Source organism: Theropithecus gelada, chromosome 9 (genome assembly GCF_003255815.1).
Source record: "Theropithecus gelada isolate Dixy chromosome 9, Tgel_1.0, whole genome shotgun sequence".
In the NCBI taxonomy this organism is placed as follows: domain Eukaryota; kingdom Metazoa; phylum Chordata; class Mammalia; order Primates; family Cercopithecidae; genus Theropithecus; species Theropithecus gelada.
In genome coordinates this window covers 73,598,632-73,619,905 of record NC_037677.1, presented here as the reverse complement: position 1 = coordinate 73,619,905, position 21,274 = coordinate 73,598,632, and the positions used below count along the sequence as shown (strand labels likewise).

General features: G+C 37.4%; 1 protein-coding gene across 2 annotated transcripts in view; it reads right to left on the bottom strand.

Annotated features, from left to right (window-relative positions):
* Positions 1-21,274, bottom strand: part of ANK3 (ankyrin 3) — a 707,282-nt gene that overhangs the window by 476,789 nt on the left and 209,219 nt on the right. The window lies entirely within an intron of this gene.

The window sequence follows — 21,274 nt, the reverse complement described above, 5'->3', positions numbered from 1 at the left end:
AAAAGTCAAAGAGCTTGACTAAATTACCTGAGCTCCTGCTGCATCAATTATTGAGCAGAAAATGCTACCACCTTGGCTTGGTTGATGTCAGGTCTTAATAACATCTTAGGTGTTGCACGATCGGAGCAGTTCCAAGAAGAATGATCCTTGTCCTAAATCATGTCTTCCCATGCACATTCCCCACATCTGCCTTACTAAATTTTCAGTATAAGAGTTATTGATCTGGGTTTTGTAAACTGAACTCTGGGAAGGGTTAACACTTTAAGCAACTGTCAGTCATGCATACCAAACCTCACATTTGGCTTTTATGGGAAACAGCTAGTTAAGCATGACGAAGAAAAAAAGAATTCCAATTTGTGGAAGGTATTAGGAATATAACTGAAACAGATAATGTGAGGAAACCAGGTACCTTGTACACAAAAAGAGGTGGGTGGAGAAGGGCTGAAAAGGCTATTCAGTTGCTTAACCTACTCTAGGCTCTATCCCAACAGTAAGTGCAGATACTCTAAAATAACAATTGAAAATACAGTGAGGTTTTGAGATAACAAAGCTGACCTAGAACAATGATTCTCCAGGTGTTTTAAGAGGATCACCCGCACAGAAGCAACTGGTATAATGTTTTAAATTATCCAGGTTTCTGGGTCCTGCCTCATCCTTAATCTGAATCTCTATAGGTGTAATCCAAGAATCTGCATTTTATAGCAAGTACTTCAGGTGATTTCTACAGTGCCAAAGTGTAAGAACAACTGCACTAGAGAGTATTAATATTTTTCCTTGAAGGCCAGAATTCTCACCTTGAAATCTGTCACATACACACATAATATCATACTTCTCAATTAAATATTTGATTGTGGTAATTATATCCTTTTATTAAACAAATATTACCATTTACAAAGCACTATTACCTTGAGATATGCAAGAAAACCATATAAATATTCTGCCTTCCAAGTCCTTACGGTCTCAACTTAATCAACCATGTTATCAAATTGAAACATTAAAAGGTAGAAAAAAAAAAAAAAACACCATCAAGAAACAAAGAGGCTGCTATACTCAAAGGTATTCTTTACCAACAGGTAAATTCTCTGCAAGCCCAAATCAACACAACCCTGAGAGCTTTTGACTTTAAGACAACCCAAGGAGGAATGGGGCAGAGAGGACAATGGGCTGAGAGCAGGCAGGAGGTGAGAGGAAGAGGACGGAATGAAAACATCAGTGCTGAACACTCATTCTGATTTAAATCCTAATAGACAGCATGCTACATTACAGGGAACTCGCTTTCTTAAGGAAGGTGTATTTTTCTTTCCAAATGACAAACCACAGTGCTGACAAAGTGAATGTATTTCTTCAAGTAATGAACAGCACCTAGAAAATGAAAACTTGGCTGGGTGCAGTGGCTCACGCCTGTAATCTCAGCACTTTAGGAGGCCGAGGCAGGAGGCCACTTGAGGCCAGGAGTTTGAGATCAGCCTGGCCATGATGGAGAAACCCTGTTTCTACCAAAAATACAAAAATTAGCCAGGAGTGGTGGTGCATACCTGTAATGCTAGCTAGCTGAGAGGCTGAGGCATGAGAATTGCTTGAACCCTGGAGGCAGAGGTTGCAGTGAACCCAGATTGTGCCACTGCACTCTGGCCTGGGCCACAACAGTGAGACTCTGTCTCAAAAAAAAAAAAAGAAATGAAATGAAAACTTGTCCTTTAAAAGAGGACATAGTTTGAGACCAGCCTGGGTAACATACTGAGACTCCATCTCTTAAAAAAAGAAAAAAAAAAAAGAAAAATAGCCAGGCATGGTGGCGCAAACCTGTAGTCTAGCTTCTGGGCAGGCTAGGGCAGGAGCATCACTTCAGCCCGGGAGTTGGAGGTTGCAGTGAGCTATGATTGCACCACTGCACTCTTTAGCCTCAGTGACAGGGTAAGACTTTGTCCATTAGGCGGGGAAAAAAGAGGATACATTTTAACATCTTCCCGAACGACTACAGGATACCCCAAATTTAAGCAAAATAATAGAAAACACTTTTACCAGAACTTCTGACCAGCTAGAAAAGTTTTAGCTCAAGTGACAAAGCTGTCTGAAGCCTCAAGAACGAATTGATGGTAGCCTAGGTACTAGAGCTACAGGGACAGTTCATGTAGTTACAGCCCCTGTAGCAACTCCTGGACCACAAGATGCAAATACTTACTCTTGCCTCATGGTAACATATCACACTAACAAACAGATGCCAATAATAAGCCCCTCGATTGAAAACACGTTTGGAAAAAAACAGAGCATGTGGAAGGTAACGAGTGGCTCCAGAGCTGGACAGACCTGAGTTATATTCTAGATCTTCTATGTTCTAACAGTGCGGCCTTGGCCCTCAGGATAACAGTGGCAGGAACTATATAATCATTGCCAAAGCTCAATGACATATCTATGTAAAACATTTGGCAGAATATCTGGCATTAAAAAAAGCTCTTGCCAGGCATGATGGCACATGCCTATAGTCCCAGCAACCTGGGACACTGAGGCAGGAAGCCCACCTGAGGCCATGAGTTTCAGGCTGCAGTGTGGGATGATTGTGCCTGTGAATAGCCACTGCACTCCAGCCTGCGTAACATACACGGAGACCCTGTAGGAAGAAGGAGGGAGGGAAGGAGGGAAGGAGGGAAGGAAGGGAAGGAAAGAAAGGAAGGGAGGGAGGGGGAGGGAAAGAGAGAGAGAGAGAAAGAAAGAAAAAAGAAGAAAAGAAAGAAAAATGAAAAGAAAAGAAGAAAGGAGAAAGAGGAAGGAAAAGAAAGAGAGAAAGAAAGAGAGAGAGAAAGAGAACAAGACAGACAGAGAAAGAAAAGAAAGGAAGGAAGGAAGGAAAGAAGGAAGGCCGGACAAGCAAGCAAGCATACCCTCTGTTCAATTATGCATACGTAACTCTGCAGCCTTATGTACGTGACCTTACATAAATTTATATTAATATATATTTGGAATTTAACATCCATTTATACTCTTGTACATAAACTATCAGCAAGTAGGTTAAATGGATTCTGTTGACATGCTGCTCTTTAAACTTTTTTAGTTTACTGTTTATCATTAGAGGATTTTGGCATACAAAGAGTAATTCTGTAAATGAAATAACTGTCATTAGCCAATGAAATCTAAATGTTGAGAAAATGCAATTTATAAATTTAATTCTCTGCCAAAATTTGCTATGAAGTTTTTAATGAAGGGAACAACCATTAGTTATGATCAATAATAAAACAGTAGACATGACATTTATTGATCATTTCCTAAGTACCAAAACTATGCAAGCACTTTATACAGATTGTCTCACTAAATCCTCATAATAGCCCCATAAGGCCAATGTCTATTACTATTACCATTTTACAGATTCAGAAACTGAGGCTTCTCAGAAAGTTAAGTAAATTTTCTAAGGTCACAGGAGCAAGAGGAGCAAATACCATCCACCCATTGTGAATCTGGAGCTTGTGCTGTTGATCACCAAGTTACACTGCCTGGAATCCAGGACTGAAGCTTGGTATCTCTTTACTCCTCATCCACTCTTCCTTCTACAGACCACAGAGCCTGGGCTAGGCATTATCAACATAATTCAGTTTATTAGAAACCAGAGGCAATAATCCCAAGATATCTCATATTCTCCTTTTGAAGTTCTCCACTTCTACAACAGAATTTGGTCTTTACAAGCTGTTTCCCAGGTGTCCAGAGCCCAAGAAAAATTCCCAGATGAGATGTTCGTCCAAGGTCAAGACATTCCTTGGATAGTGCCTACCGAGATCATCATCTCGCTTTAAGCGACAGTGAGTCTTAGATATGTGTTATTTTTCCCAAGTAATGTGATACCTTGATTTATCTTTAATAAACATTTCCAGAAAGCCCATAAGGAATGATTCTAACAGTGAGAATTTCAGGCCCTATGACTAGAAGTAATGGAGATGTTGAGTTAAAAATACAAAAGTATAAGAGGGAACCAAATGGATACAGCAAGGTCTGTAAGCAAACCAAACACATATCATAATTTCTTGTTATCTGTTTTACTCATAAAAGACATATATTGGATGTTTATCCAAAACCTAAAAACATCATGCTTTAATATAGAGATGGGAGTAGAACCTTGGTGGACATCAAAGCTCCAAATAGCAGGTCTGTCTCAGTAAGAGTTCACTAGAGTATGGAGATACCTGCTCACAACAGGAGCAATGTGAGGGAAACAGGTTCAGTCTGACTGGCCACTGACAGTTTATGACAGGCATTGTAGGTGCAGCTTTCTTTATGCATGGCCAAATTTAGAGAAATTAAAGGGTTCACCTTGTCTCTGGTATTTTTCATGCATCAATTAATTGACGTTTACCCCCATAAGGATTTGATTATAATAAAGACTTGCTGGGCAGGAAAAGGCTTTTTTCCCCCCCTGGAACGTAATTACTTTTTAATATTGCAGCAAGAAGTCCATTTGAAGAGTGGAATAAAATCACATTAGTTACTAAACAAATGTGTTTGGGATACTGAGAGAATGTATCAAAACCTCATCTATGAAGTATTCTTGTTGAAAATACTAAAATAATAGAATCCCTCAGATTCAATTTCTAGCTTACACGAAGTATGGGGGATAGAGGAACAAATTAAAAAATACAACTAGGATGAAATCAGGAAAATGCAGAATATAGAACATTCTATAGGACCCCTGGTCAAATTTCATCAATATCAATGCCAAGAAAGAGAGAGGAGGGAAAAGTAGAAATTGTTCTAAAATTTAAGTCTTGAGAGACATAACAAATGCGATGAGTGGAAACTGACTTGAATTGAGATTCAAACTAGCTACAGAGGGCATATTTGAGCCAGTAAGGGAAATTTGAAAGTAAACTAGGGATTAAAGGGTACGAAGGGATCATTATAACTTTTCTATGTGTGAATATTATTATAGTTATCTTAAAAAATCTCCCTTTTTTAGACATGTATATGAAGCATTTAAAAGCAAATGATATGTCTAAGATTCATTTTATAATATTTCAGCACTCTCCACCCCCAAAGACAAAATAGCAATATGGCAAAGTGTTGATAACTGTTGAAACTTGCAAGATGGGATTTATTAAATCATTTTCTCCACTTCTGTGTGTGATTTTTATAGTAAAATGTTTTCTTTAAATAGAGATAATCTAGAATTCTAAATATATAAAACTATTATACATAGTGTTAATCAACATGAATTATAAAATGCATGACCTTTAAAAATTATGGCATAAAATATATATAAATTATATCTTTGAAAGAGTTGACATTTTACTTGCAGACTAAAAAAATTCACTCATCTCATTTGCCTAATATTTTATATTAAACATTAATCTCTTATTTCGTCTACCAAGATAGATTTTGTCTTTAATAATTAAGTTCTTGAAGACTAATTTTTGTTCAAATTAAGCATTAGCAATTGTTCTTCTGGAAATTACAAGAGACCATATTTTTCATCAGGGAAAGAACCAGAAGTTCTTCCTGATCAAGATTCTGAATTCGACCTTACATTTACTGGCATTTCCAAAGCTATGACATCTTCAATTCCTTATGCTACAAAATCCTTTTGGCAGAGGAGGATCCAGAGGTACAATGAACACCCCAAGTCCTCATTTCCTCCCACTCCAACTCTTTCAGAATATTCCAGTTTCTTTTGGACCCCATAAATTTCCAGCATCTGTATTAGAAAACTCTGAAATAAGTTAGACTAGTTTTAAAAACCTCTCTATTTTTGATTTTACAAAACCTCAAATCTGTATTTTCCAAGCACAATTAATCTCAAGCAGATCAAACAACCTATTGTGGTTTATACAGTGAAATGGCGAATATCACTGTGTGGGGAAGTTTCACATTTGTCCAGCCAGCCCTCAGAAACAACTTGCTTCTGCAGCCACCTGGATCAAGTTTCTCCACCCAATTAAGTAACTATTCATACTCACAATAAACCCCCCCAAAACCTATTTTCTCAGAAGAGCACAACAGAAGAGAAAAAAGGACTGTGTGATTATTTTATATATTTTGAAATATAAACAATAAAACTGATGAGAGTGCTCACTGATGCAGGAAAATATGCAAATGCAGTTATTTCCTTCCCATCCGGTTGTATTATTTTTGTAACAAAAAAGTACTGTTCTTCTATAACAGCTATTAAAATGATTCTGCTCCTATAAGGGAAGTAACTCAGTTACCATCAGCACCATTTAAAGGACTATGCAAATGACACATAATGCAAACAAAATCACTCAAGAAAATCCCAAAGTGACTCTAGAAAGCTTATCTGGGAATAACAACTTTGGCGATTTCCAAACTTCTATTAAAGAGAAAGATGTGGCTGGGGCATCTTCCCAAAGTTTGGAGACTTAAAAACATGTTATCATGTGAACCATATACTCCAAACATAAATACAATTCACTATGTATTAAGTTATCTTTAAGTTTCACAGGCTTCTAAAGAACCTCCAGTTTTGCCAGGATTAAAGGCTCTGGATTTCAGCAGATACAGACATGACTCTGCTTCTAATCAGAATTAAATACTTGTGTGACCAGGAGTATCCCGGTAAAATCCACAATATTTGAAACTAGTAGTATGATGTTTATTGGGTCAAAGCAAAATGTTGATTGAGATTTTAATTTCTGATGAATAAACTAGAAATAAAATTTATAAGATTCAAGGTCCAGAAGGAGGTAAACTAAAAATTTCATAGGTCTGAAGTTTATGCCCAATTCTCTCAAGGCCTCATCTTGAAAGTTCTTATGTCCAATTTTTTTTTAAAAAAGGACATTTTCCCATTAGCAGTGAAAGCAGTTATTTTGCAAATAATATGTGAGAAAAATATTTTATTTATAATTTTATTATTTATATTTTATTTATAATTCATAATCCCCAATTTATAAAATGTGAAAGATATTAATTTGTTGTGAAAATAACCACCATTAAAAAATGGCATTTATTCACCCTTCCATCCAGCATTTAGAAATGGGTTGTTTAAAGAAATGGTAGCTGTTTAAGATGACAGATATGCTAATTACCCTGATTTTATCATCACACAAATATATACGTAGATGGAAACATCACATCATGCCTTCTAAGATACGTAAAATTATTATGTATCAATTTTTTAAAAAGAAAGAAACGGTTGTTTAAAAACTTGTATGAAACTTAGTGCTTTGGTGGGGGGTATATATTTGTTTACTTTAACAATAATCATTGCCAAAAATTAATATGTCACAATGGCATAATAATTAAAAGAATCATACCACCTAAACATAGAAACACTTAGAAAGAAATCAAAATGAAATAGGTCAGCATTTAGAATACTTGTAACATTGAGCCACTCAAGTAAAATTTCTAAAGGTAATGACAAGATTTCTATACATTTATCCCAGATGAAGCTATAATAAATAGGAAACCAATGAATCCAGGTACTTCCTAAGTATGTCAATCTGAAAACACACTTAGGCATATTTCAACAAATGCTTTAATGCAGTATCTGTTTTCCAATAATAAATGAAAATAAGAAGAGCAAAGAAAACCATCAAGAATTTATATTTAAGTGTAATTTTTCTTAATTTTCAATTGTTTAGAGTGAAAAAGTAGTAACTATTCTCAATGTAAAGAAATAGCCAACTAGTAATTAACTTCAAATTTTACCAAAAAAAGCAAAATGTTACTAAACTCCTAGAGAATTAAGAACAATGAAGATATTTAAAGGATTTAGCTATAACAGTCCTATAATGTTTTTTAAAAGCTACTTAATACTTTTAAAAGTCTATAATGACAGTGTATTTTTCCAATAATGAGTTGAATAGGAACCCACATTCCTGTTTAGCTTAAAATGCCTCTAGACTTCCTTCTAAATATAGATCTAACATTTGAACATCAACATAGTAAATACAGTCTTCAAATATTTAAAAAGGAAACTCCAATTATGCTTCTTTGATCAGAACTGTGATTTTTTTTTTTTAAATAGAGGTCTAATAATACTCTAGTCTTGAGGCAACTATTAATTTAGAACGTTTTACTTTGGGTGGGACTTCAGACCATTCTTTCAGCCAAGTGTTTTTCTTTTCTCTAAGCTACAAAAACCACTTCATGACAATTACATCACTGTAGTCTGGTGATATTCTAAGTTTCATTCCAAACTGGCCAGATGTGAAATGCAATGTGCTGTGATGCAGATGCATTGAAAACACTAACAATGCCAAATGATTTCAGGCTTTTGGTAAAAATTATCCTCCAAAAGCTCATCCAACAGGCTTGCAAAATGAATCTCATTTTTCACTATTTCAGCTTTGCAGGGTAGAGATGCTTACTAAACCAAGAGAGCCACTTTTGGGGGAAGACGGGAGTCAGGGAGTGAAGGGAGGAAGGGAGGGGGCAATTTGATATCACGAAGTATGTTTAAAATGGAAAACCAGCACTTACCCTCTCTCTTAGGACACACACTCCAACAGCATCCATGACACCTGCATATCAATATTTTTGAACTGCCTTGAGTTTTAGTCCACCAAATGGCAACATGAGTAAGAGCCAGACAGGAAGCATAATAAGCAATGGCCAATGCCAGGTTCACTTACCTACAAAAGGAAAAGCAGAGGTTTAAATCTCTCTAATCATGAAGGCACAATTATCTCTTCACATCTCTACTAATTAGCTTTGACTTAAAGCAGATTATGTGACAAAGAAAAAGACAAATATAACCTTGTGGCCTCTAATAACACTGTTTGAAAATAGAAAGTCCCCTCCCCCACTACAATCTATAAATTCTTTGACAGATACAAGTTAATTGGATGCAGAAGTAGAATATTTTCTTTGTGGTGAGTTGATAGACAATTGCTCTTCAGTTTGTTGAAGTGCAGATGTGACAATAAAACAGGTGATTGAACCAGGAATCGCTTAAGATCTTGAATATGTTTCCCAGGAAGTGTCTAATGATTGTCACTGGATCAGTTGCAACTCTTTCTTTATAGGACTAAATGGTGCTAGTTATTGCTCGGAGTTTGCCAATGTAGTTCTAGGGCGACTGGCAGCTAAAAGAGCTGTAAATAGAGCAGCAAATATCATCAATGTTCACTACCCTGAAGTTTTCTGCCCTTAAACACTTTGGTATGCACATCCTCAAAAGTATATTTTAACACAAACATTCCTCTTGTCTTGAGACATAGGAAATATGAAAAATAGTGAAGCACCAAGGACATATAACTAGCAAAAAAAAAAAAAAAGTCAACATAAATTAATCTCCTCTATCTCTAACACAACTAGTATGTATGAGCTCATATATTGTGTCAAATACCAAAGCATTTTACATGTACAAATTCATTTAATATTTAAACAAGTCTTTGAGGCATAAATTAGTATTATCCTCATATTTTTTGTAAACAAGGAAGAAAAAGAAGAGTTAAGAAACTTGCTGAAAGCCACATGTTCAAGAATGGCAAAGCTAGAATAAAGATATGTATGTCTTGTGGGATTCATATAATGTTTGTATTTTGTGTATTATTATCAACTCAGATTTCATAGATTCATGAGTCAAGTCATCAAGTTCTTTCCCTCATGGGATTCATTTTGACATGTTCTTGAAAGACTGAGGAAGAGTCTGCAATTGTGCACTTCAAAAAAAATTAAAATAACAGTATGGTTTTATAGCTGTTTTCTCTAAGACAGTGAATATAATTCCCTTAGAACAAACTGTTAACAATCAGTGTTTGTGGTAGAAATAAAATGCTTCAGTGGATCAAAGTTTGTAAAACATCAAATTATTATTTGTCCTTAGATGAATTCTCTAAAACATGTCTCACAAAAGTTTCTTCAAGGATTGCTCATAGGACTGATACCTGATATATAAAATGAGATAATAAATACACATAACACAACCTTCTATAGTCAATGACATCAGACCTCCTTTCAAGGCATCCCCACATGGAAGCAGCATACTCTCATTTTTTTAGAGTTACCATCTGTCATTTTTTTTCGAGCTGTCTTCAGATATTATATGAATCCCACAAGGCCATGGTCTCTGTATAACATTTTGACTTAAAAACGGTATTATTTGGTGGAAGTAGTCCTTCATCTAGTATCAAATAACTTGTTATTTTTGAAAAGTCAAATCTCCCATTACAAAATATTTGTATTCATTAAGGTCATTGTATAGACACATAGGTAAGTGATAGGTAGATAGAGCTTTCATATATATATCTACATATCAAAGCAAGTATCCCTTGAATACAAATAGTACTTTCTATCGTGAAGACTCTGAAGGGCAAAATATTCCTTCGAATGTTCTGGCACAAGTGTGGTTTTCTCCCTCCACTAATAAACTTACCATTGGGGCCAATCATATAAGGGATCTGAGTCAAAAGTCGTTGATTACCCACCATGTGTTAAGTACAATAACAAGCATTTCACCTATGTCAGCTGATTTTAGTTTAGTAAACAGCCTCTTAAAAATACAGGATAATTCTTGTTTTACAGATAAAGAAATGGATTTAGAAATGTAGCATCAGAGCCTGGCACAGTAGCTCACGCCTATAATCACAGCACTTTGGGAGGCCCAGGCAGGGGGATCACTTGAGGTCAGGAGTTCAAGACCAGCCTGGCAACAACATGATGAAAGCCTGTCTTTACTAAAAATATAAAAAAATAGCCAGCCATGGTGACAGGTACCTGTAATCCCAGCTACTCAGGAGGCTGACACATGGATTGCTTGAATCTGGGAGATGGAGGTTGTAGTGAGCTGAGATCATGTCACTGCACTCCAGCCTGGGCGACAGAGCAAGGCTCAGTCTCAAAATAAATAAATAATAAAATAAAATAAGAAATGTAGTATCAGAGGGGAAAGCCCACATGGTTCTCCACTGGGATTCTACACTATAAGACATGCTTTGGCTGCCTGTTTCTGTTTGACTGCATGACTATCTCTGCTTCATAAGGAAAAAGTGATATGTGTTTCTACAGAGTAAGAAAACTTTTTTTTAAAGGGGAAAACAGTATTCTTCAGGTCTAGTTAACTTCTGTTTCTTATGACTATATTTTAGATCTATGTACCCCAAGTTATTAACTGCTCTGGATACCACTTGAACACAGGCATGAAATTAAGCAGGTATATTCATGAGCCAATTTTATTTCAAATAGAAATGGTCACAATTGTTTAATCCTTATTTATCTCCTTTCTACTCTCAATTTGTCAGCAAGAGAATGTTGGCCAATAAAAAACAGGTCTGGAATGGGCATTTTGTTACCATGGCTTTAACTTTTAGCCATGAAAGGATGAAAGAGGAATATGACAAGAAAATGAACAAGGCTACAAAACAGAAAAGTCCTCTCCAAATAATTGTTTTCTGTGAATTCTACAAGATTAAAAAGTAACTGTTGCATTGGAAGAGCAGTAGTATATCTGTGCTTTGCCCTAATAAAGTTCCATCTCTGAATTACATAATAAAAGCTATTAGCTAAAGATAAAATAAATACTTAATGTATCTCACAGAGGGTATCCTTAATACAAGGGTTATTTTACGCAAATAGCTCTTCATGTGTCTCAGAATATTATTTTCAAAGCATTTACAGATGACTGCATGTGGCCTCCAGCCTCTTATGACACACATTTAAGAGACAAGACCTCAACTCCCTATGGAATACTGAAAGGATAAGCTCAGTCCCCTCAGTACCAGAAGGAACCCCTGCTTTTTACCTACTGCTTCCCCCACCTTTCTCGCACTATCAGCAGGACAGTGGAGAAAGGCTTTTTTCTTTTTTTTTTTTAATGAGAGGAGACTTCGCAAACTGCGCAGTACACAGAAGATTTTCCTTTCTAAAGAGAGATTCGAATGCCTCTGGTAATGACAGAATTTCAGAGACATTTAAAGGTCTCAATGATTGATGTAAACATTGAGTCAAGACTGAAATAGCTATCCTGAAATTATGTAGGTTTTGGAAACCTTAGCAGCTCTCCACAGAGCACAGAGTATCCTTCTTTACTGTGGCAAGGCTCAGGGAATCCCCTTTCCTGGGCAAGAGGAACACGTCACACATTTCCAGGAACTTTCGTCTTTTCCATCAATTAAAAAAAAGTACAATGTGCAGACACCAGTCTGGGTCTTATCTTGTATAGGAAAAGTTCATTTTCATCTCCCAGAAGTCAGGGAAGTAAATAAAACAAAAACAAAAACCATAAAAACAGAATTGAATAGGGTCATTTTGCATCAATGATCTTAGCGCAGTCACTAAAAACCACCACTCTCATGTCTTCGGCTGCTTTGACCCCCTGCATCAAACAATGTAAATAATCCTTGAAAAGCCTTTTTAAACTAAAGAATAAAGAATCCTAAAGGGAAATGTTCATCCAATTAGTGAAAAAGCCCTACTGATTTTAAGTGTTTAAGATACCACCAATTGGGAAAGTATCATGATAGACATGCCGGGGTTATTTTTCATACTGAGGAAATAGAAAAAAGATCTTTCTGCAGGAGAAAAGAAAATTCTTAAGCAAAATCAATTATTCACTGCAGTGCAAGGAAAACGATGGTCTAGGATGCTATCAATAATTTCCTGGCCTCAGACATTCTTAGTCTCTTCATTTAATGGGAAGCTGTTTCTTTCAAAACCTTATGGCAATCTGGAAAAATTGTCCTCGAGGGCATAAAATTTTTCAGAATATTACTGACTACGGTTCTGATGCAGAAGAAATATTAGCCATAAGAAAACTACTTTTGTGTTATTGTTTGTATTACATATATGCTAATGAACAAGTAGAATTAAGAGCTGCAGGAATGGTTAGAATATAGCAGTAATGGTGGCCTCTATTGCAGGAGACCCAGGGAATTCCTGCAAGGTCAACTACAAATAGAAACAACAAGGAACAACATAATTTTCCATAATTTACATGATTCATATTTATTTTTGTTAAAAACTTGCACTTAGGAACTGCTGAATCATGAACAACTTTAATGTTAAAAACATAGCTGTGTTTCAACTAATGAAGAAAAATTTAAAATTGACAGAAATCTGAATTTGTTTCAAGAGGTTCATACCCTTATTAGTGTTTTTCCTCTCTAAACTATGCATCTTCCTCCCTCATGAGATAATAATTGAAGAGAGCAATTCATTCATCTTTGTATTTCTAGCATCTAAAATAGTGATTGATCCATAGGTTGTGCTCAGTATTGCTCAATAAATGAATAAAGATACATGCAGGTGCAAGCAGCTATAATGGAAACAAAGATTATAAGATATGTTCATTACTGTCAAGGTTAACAAAGTAATTGGGGATATTTAAACATAAAAATCCAACTACCAGTCAAGATTCTACTTTATATGAGGGTGTTTGTTCTGATGGTGTTACTATCCATGGGGGTTCAGACTAATGAGATACCACTCTAGGTTGGCAGCAAGAACCAGGGAGACTTTTTTGAGGGAGTGAAACTCAAAAAGAAGTGAAACATTGAAAGGAGTTGAGTCTTAATGTAAGGGAAGTTTGGCTAGAATAGGTGGTTAGTGTTGAGTAGGAAAAAAAGAAAAGGTTGGTAACATATGGGTCCAAATTTGAAAGTCATATGGCTTCAATTTGATAACAAATCAATCTCTCGCTAAATATACTGTATTGTTTACCTTCAACATAATGTGAAAATGTAGAGACCCTATCTTTTTAATATCTTTTAAAGTAATGCATAGCATATGGAAGGGGAAACATGTTTCTTAACAGATATTCTTATGCATAGCACTATCTCAGGTAGTCATAAGAGACAGTAATTATTAATGAATTAAAATAGCCTTACATATAAACAATTGAACCCTGAGCAACATGTGTTTGCACTGAGCAAGTCCACTTATACACGGACCTTTTTCAGTAAAAGTTACACCGAGTGTGTCTGCCTCTCCTTCCCCTTCCTCCACCTCAGCCTTTGCCACCCTTGAGACAGCAAGAACAACCCCTCCTCTTCCTCCTCAGCGTATTCAATGTGAAGACAATGAGGATGAAGACCTTTACAATTATCTACTTCCTCTCAATGAATAATAAATGTTTCCCTCCTTATAATGTTCTTAACCTTTTCTGCAGCTTCCTTTATTATAAGAATACAGTATATAAAACATATGCAAAATATGTGTCAGTCGACTGTTTCCGTTATCAGTAAGGCTGTTGGTCAACAGTAGGCTATTAGTAAAGTTTTGGGGAAGTCAAATTATACACAAGAGTTTTTACTGTGCAGGGGGTCGGCACCCCAGCCCCCTCTCTATTCAAGGGGCAACTGTATAGCCCAATCAGCAGATGGATAAAATGAAAATTCCAAAAAGAAGCAAACCCTAATCAGGAGTGATATTTAAAATGTAATAGCCAGTAAGGTTTTAGGTATTAAGCAATCAGAATGGCCCAGTTGAATGGGCTTAGAGTTCACCTGGATGATTGTCGGCTCCAGTTCTAACATCTCCTTTCTCAAAACTACCTATTATCAGCTGCAAGATCCATGTAAAGAACGTCTAGTGACCTGCCTGACTTCATGTATATGAACATGGAGCTGTGGAATAACCAGGGAACTTGAATCCCATCTCTGACACTGGTAATGGTGTTGCCCTGAGAGATTCACCTCACACCTCTGGGCCTATTTCCTCACCTACCCCATCAGGATAAGGATGTACATCCCACAGCAATGCTCTGGCGATTAAATGAGATACTGTATGTGAACATTCCATATAGTCTGTAGCACCCTATTCAAATATAAATTGTCAAAGATCTAGAGTTACTAAAATGATCAAGGATTTGATGATCAACCTACTTTAAAAAGAGAAAACCGGCTATGGTGATCTTTGCCCCTTTGCTCTCATATTTTTCAGGGAGAATCTTGCTGCACCGCAGGCCCTCCTGGAGGGGTGGCATAGGGGCCATGTTAGTACTGGATGCCCCACACCCTACCCAGAATTGACTGAACAATGACAGACACCTGACCAGAGCTACACTGATCAGAATCTTTTGGAAACTTGAACTAAAAATGCTGAAATCAAATCAGGCCACCATTTCAGGCTGAAGTGACTCTTACAGGAGGCTATCTGAGGCCACAAAGAAGTGAATGAGTGAGCAGAAACGTCTGTCAAGAAAAAAATGAAGTAGATAGACAGAGAAAAGCTGAGGTGGACGTCAAGCCACTCAGATGGAGAAGGAGAGCCCTCAGCTGCCTGATGATTTTCTCCTTCTTCAGGGTAGCAACTCTACATCTTGCAGTTGGATCCCCCAATATGCATCCGTTAATCCCTTAAAATAAGCTATTTTCTATTTGAGTTTTCTTGAGTGAGTTTCTCTTCTTTGAAATCCAAAACAAATAGGAAAAACACAAAGCAAATGGATGGCCTATATACCATCCCTCACTGCATGTCACCGTTATTCTGTGACAGTCGTTTCAGGGGCCTTTCTTCTTTGAGATTGGCAATAAAAAATGTTCTCCTAACAAAGAAGAAAATAGACCACTAAAGGATACAAAACTAGTGAATATGTTTCCAAGTTGCTTCTATGTCAACTTATCTGAATCATAAGTGATTTAATAAAAATAAACATATTAAGGTGTATCTGTTTCTCTCATATTTCATATAAAATGACAAATTTTATTGTAGAGAGTTGTGTCTTTGGTTGATAACTAGATATCTAGGCTGTAAAATAAAACTGATAATTTTTAAAAATATACTATTGCCAAAATTTACATATACTATTGCCATTGGATAAATAAATGTGAATATGTTGCACTTAAAGCTAAATAGGTTTAATAATACATAGGAATACTAGAGCTATACTATTTATTCATTCAAGAAGTTCTGATCAGGAACCTATATAGGCAATGTATTATATTAGACATTTTGGAGTGATGGAGGTATAGATACTTCCAAAAGTCACCTGATAACACAGGCAAACAAGGGCAGAAATTATTAAATCAACTTGGCAAATACTTTCCAGTGTTGTTATTACTTAGGAAATGAACTGAGACTGCAGGAAGCATCGACCATAAGCACTCCCCAGCAGTTCTAGCCCCTGCACTTTCACCAGGGTCTGGGCTGGCCTAGCATGAAACGAAGAACCTCCAGGCCAAAATCACAATTTTATAGAAATGCTATATCCAGAAAGAGGATCTTCATGATTACACACGAACTTTTCTGGCCTATGAGAAGAAGGGAAATAAGTTTTCAGAATAAAGCAGTGATAGACAAGGCCCAGAATAATGATTAGTTCACTTTAATAAAGTGCTTTGATATAATTATAAATCATTATTAAAATATCAGTGCCTGGGGTTTGCTTGAAGCTGTTGTATATTCTAGTAGTCAACCAGCAGGGTATTTTAGAGCCACCATCATCTCCCTCAACACCAAGTTCCCTCCTTACTCAAGTGCCACCAGGATTCATGGTTATGGCCTTGGGACATCAGAAATTGGCCTTTCCTCATATTCTGTCTTGCTTAGAGTTAGAAATCAAAGCAAGCAGCTAAACAGAGAAAACCATGAAGCAAACAAACTGATAAACATTAAAAGCTAAAAACATGTCATTATACTAGTAAAAACTATTCATTCCACTGGTATCTTTTGGAACCAACTATGTACCAGGCACAGTGCTAAGTGCTGGATAAACACCAAGTAAATGCATTCTCTTACAATCCAGAGCTTGCAATCTAGTAAGGGAGACAGATGACCTCAAGCAAATAAATCAGTGTGTCACTACCAATTGTGGTCAGTGCTTTGAACAAAATGGACAGGGGCAGGGATAATGTAATAAATAGGGAACTGTGATCAGGGAACAATGAAGATGTAAATGAAGAACAGTCACCAAATGTTTATAACAGTAGCCCCCCAAAAGAGAAAAAGATATCGAGAACCTTGGCTGAAATAGAAGAAAAACCTACTTGTAACACAAATCCATGTGACTGAGGGCACATGTATTGGGAGCCAGGATCTGTTCTGGGAAATCTCATTTAACAGACTTAAAACTACTGACAGCACCACTGGAAGACAGAGGGACAGAGTGGTGGGAAAACCACAAGATTGGCATCAGAAGAGCAGCTTCAAGCTTGGTTTTCGCTGTAATGTCCTACTTAAATTAGCCAAGTGTCTAATATTTTGAAAGACTGTAGCAACTTACTCCTGTAGACAAAATAATGAGGCTGCTGTTTAGCCAAATATTTTCTCACCACCTCTAACCACTCCCATCAGAAAATGGAGGAAAAAAAATTAGTCAGGAGTAGTAGTGAGCACCTGTGATCCCAGCTACCCAGAAGATCACTTGAGCCCAGGACTTCAAGGCTGCTGTGAACTGTGATTGTGCCTATGAATAGCCACTGCACGCCAGTCTGGGCAACACAGCAAGACCCTACTTCATATATTTTTTTAAAAATGCACCAACACTCCAAATATGTAGGTTTAGCTATCACTAAAGGCATCACAGAGCAGAATTTTCTTTTTCCTAATGAGGAGGGAGATAATGCTCTTCTTAAAACCTCTGTGAAAAATAGCCTCCTTGATTGTTGCAGACTAAGGAAAATACTGCAGAGTCACGTTCCAAGGAAAGAGCTTTGGAATGGAGCTGCTCTGGCTTTCAATCCTGGACCTCAATTTACCATCTCTGGGTGGTCTTGGGCAAGTTATCTGACCTACTCTGATTCTTAGTTTTTTTTTTGTTTGGTGTGGTTTTTTTTGTTTTTTTTTGTTTTTTTTTCTTTTAAAAGATAGTCTCACTCTGTCACCCAGGCTGGAGTGCAGTGGTGCAATCTCAGCTCACTGCAACCTCCACCTCCCAGGTTCAAGCGATTTTCCTGCTTCAGCCTCCTGAGTAACTGGGACTACAGACACATGCCACCATGCCAGCTAATTTTTGTATTTTTAGTAGAGTCAAGGTTTCACCATGTTGGCCAGGCTGGTCTCAAACTCATGACCTCAGGTGACACATACACCTTGGCCTCCCAAAGTGCTGGGATTACCGGTGTGAGCCACCGTGCCCAGCCAGTTCTTAGTTTTCTTAGCTATGAAACCGGTAGGCTTGTGAAGATGAAATGGGATTACCCATATATGGCCATATCATCCCGAACATGCTCCATCTCATCTGAAACGAGATTACCCAGAACATGCACCCTTTGTACAATTTGAATGTGGGGCCACTTGTATGTATTTATTACCTGCCCAAAACAGCTAACGAAATAAAAAGACAGAAAAGTAAAAGCTATAACTGCAAACCTGGCCAAGTCATGACTTTCTAAGACTCAGTTCTCTGGTTTACAAAATCGAGAAATAACCTCTCAGGATTGTGGTGGGGACTCACATAAGATGGTACATTTCAAAGTACTTTGCAAACTGTAAAATATAGACCAATATAAGACTCTAGTATTAAAAGAGAGAGAGAGAGAGAGAGAGAAAGAGAGAGAGAGAGAGAAAGTACGCTCTGTATAAAACAATTAAGATGACTCTCCCAAGGTATAGACAAATCAGCCACTGGAGCCTCCCTCCCCAGCAGACAGTAAAGGGTAACTGGGAAGGGGAAGGCACAGGAACCAGATAACCACCCCACTGGCTAGCTGTGTAAATTCAGGCAAGTTGCTTAACCTCGCTCTGCTCCTATTATACATCTCATCATAAACATATGAATAATAATATATCTCAGAGAAGTTGTGCAGTTTAAGTGGCATGACTCACTGGATTAGCAAAGCCCTGAACAACAGAAATACTGAATAAATGCAGCCAAAATACGTTACCACCATGCTACCTTAGAGGTCGACATAGCTAAATCTTAATCTAAAGCCTGGGGCAAGAAGGACATCATGGAAGAACTTGTATCCATGCTGCGAAGTTTCTGGTGTTGTCATCCCATAATTTATGTAAAATGCACCTACTTTTTCTATCTTCAAATGACATGGTGCATGTCGGCAAATGTCAAAAGACAAAAAATAGCAAGCTCCCATTTCCCAGCAGATGAGATGCTCCTGGTGACACGTAGCAGGCCTGTACTGTTGCTGCTCTGGACTCCTTGAGCCACAAGCCCCCTAACTTTACTACAGGAAGGTGGATTCTTCAGATACCTATGAAAGACACACAGCAGGTTTTCTCACTCTTAGCCCATCATAAGAATCACCTGGGGTACTTGTTAAACATCTAGACTCCAGGCTCTACTCAGAACTCCTAAATCAGAATCTCTAAGAGCCCTGAGAACCTATACCCCAAATGAACCTTAGGATAAGGCCTGTTTAGGATACAGTGTACTCAGAAGCCTAGCTGACTACTAGACACCGATGATGATTATCACTTTCCCTCCCTTCCAACTCCCAATCTCACGGCTTGTGAAACCATTATCTGCAGCTTCATAGATAAACACACATACACACTTACTAATTAACTTTAATGACAGGAAGACTATTTTCACCTGAAGACTACCAAGGGCTTGAATACGATTTTTTTTTTTTTTATGGAAACAGCTTTTCATTATCTAAACCATCGCAATATGGCTTGCGATGCCTGAAGGCATTTTGATAATTCATGACTTATCCAAAATGATATAAAGAACCTAGCCCCGGTGTTGCTGGGAAGCACTGGGAGGCATCCCCATCTCTTCCTTGGCTTAGTTCCCAGCCTCCTTTCTACCTGGTTTTCTTTTGCCTTAGGGATGAGCAATTAAGTTATTTCCCCTTTATAATAAAAGCCTTTTCTGTAGATGCTGGAGAACACAGCAAACGAATCTTACCTTTGCTTCCCTAGTTGCTGTAGGGTAAAAAGAAGAATAAAGAAAAAGCAAAGTTGCAATATCTATGGAGCTGATAGGGTCCCCTGGCCTGGACCCAATGCCCCGGGTGAGATATTAAAGAATGACAAACTCCAGCAAAGAGGCTGACAAAGTTGCTTTTGTGGCTTGAGGCACTTACTGGAACATAGGCTAGCTCCTCTGTCTATCCACTCACCAAATACCCCACAGTGTCCTGTATATTAAGACACTAGACAGGTGTTACAGGAAATAAAATCCACGTTCAGGCAAAATCCCTGCCCTCCAGGAGCTTATAGCCCAATGCTGGTGGAAATATTAATCAAAAGAAAGGATAAATGACAATACGTCCCAGAGGTCTGGAGAAGGAAGAAACCATTTTCTGCTAATTGAACTGCAAAATACCTTGGACACATTTATCTTGCCCCAGTTCCTCATTTTGCCAGTAGGGAAGCTGCCTCTCACTCTAAATTCTGATAACCTAAATAGGTTCTCAGAGAAGACAAGAGCTTGAAAATGAACTAAGAACAAGCTTCAGCATTCGTCCTAGGTTTTCTCATTTTAAATAAGTCAACAAATGTATATTCGACACCTACTATGCTCAAGGCCCTGTTCATACTGGGGACACCGGACAAAAAGAATAAATCACTGTCTTCAAAGAGCTTATATTCTGTTCATTTTGTCACACCTGACCACAGTAAGAACAAAGGTATAGAATCATAAAGATAACACTGGGAAATACAGATGACATCAGAAACGATGATTTGTGTATGTGTGCATATAGGATCAGGAAGATGGGTTAGAGGGTTGATCAGTTATTAGATTATTGAAATTTTTGTCATGAAGTGTTGAGATATTATGCTCTGATCACGAGTTTCAATTTGAGCCGTGTTAACACAAGCAACACAAAGTCAAGTAACTCTATTGTATGTGATGGGCCCAAGATTCAAGCTCTGGTCTGTTGATGGAAATTTCCATTTTAGTGGTACATAGATACATGGAATACTACATAGTCATAAAAAAGAATGAAATCATGTCCTTTGCAACAGCATGGATGCAGCTGAAGGCTGTTATCCTAAGCAAATTTATGCAGAAACAGAAAACCAAATTCTGCATGTTCTCATAAGTGTGAGCTAAACATTGGGTACACATGGACACAAAGATGGGAACGATAGACACTGGGGAGGAAGGAGGGAGGATAGCAAGGGTTGAGAAACTACCTATTGAGTGCTATGCTCACTACCTGGGGTGATGGGACCATTCACATCCCAAACCTTAGCATCATGCAATATAACAATTAACGAACCTGCACATGTACTACCTAAATCTAAAATAAAAGTTGAATTTTTTCAAAAAATAAATTTTGATCATCTCCATTCCATTCCAATCCATGCATAGGAATGCAAAAAAGTCATGAAATAAGAAACATTTCAAAGGATTAAAATACGGCGATGAAAAAGTTATCTTCTAAGAGGCCTGCTCAGTTTGCACACAATTCCAGTATGCTAACAATCTTTTAATTGAATTTTTGTCTGTATATTCTCCTGACCATCTAGGTCATAAACTTCTCCA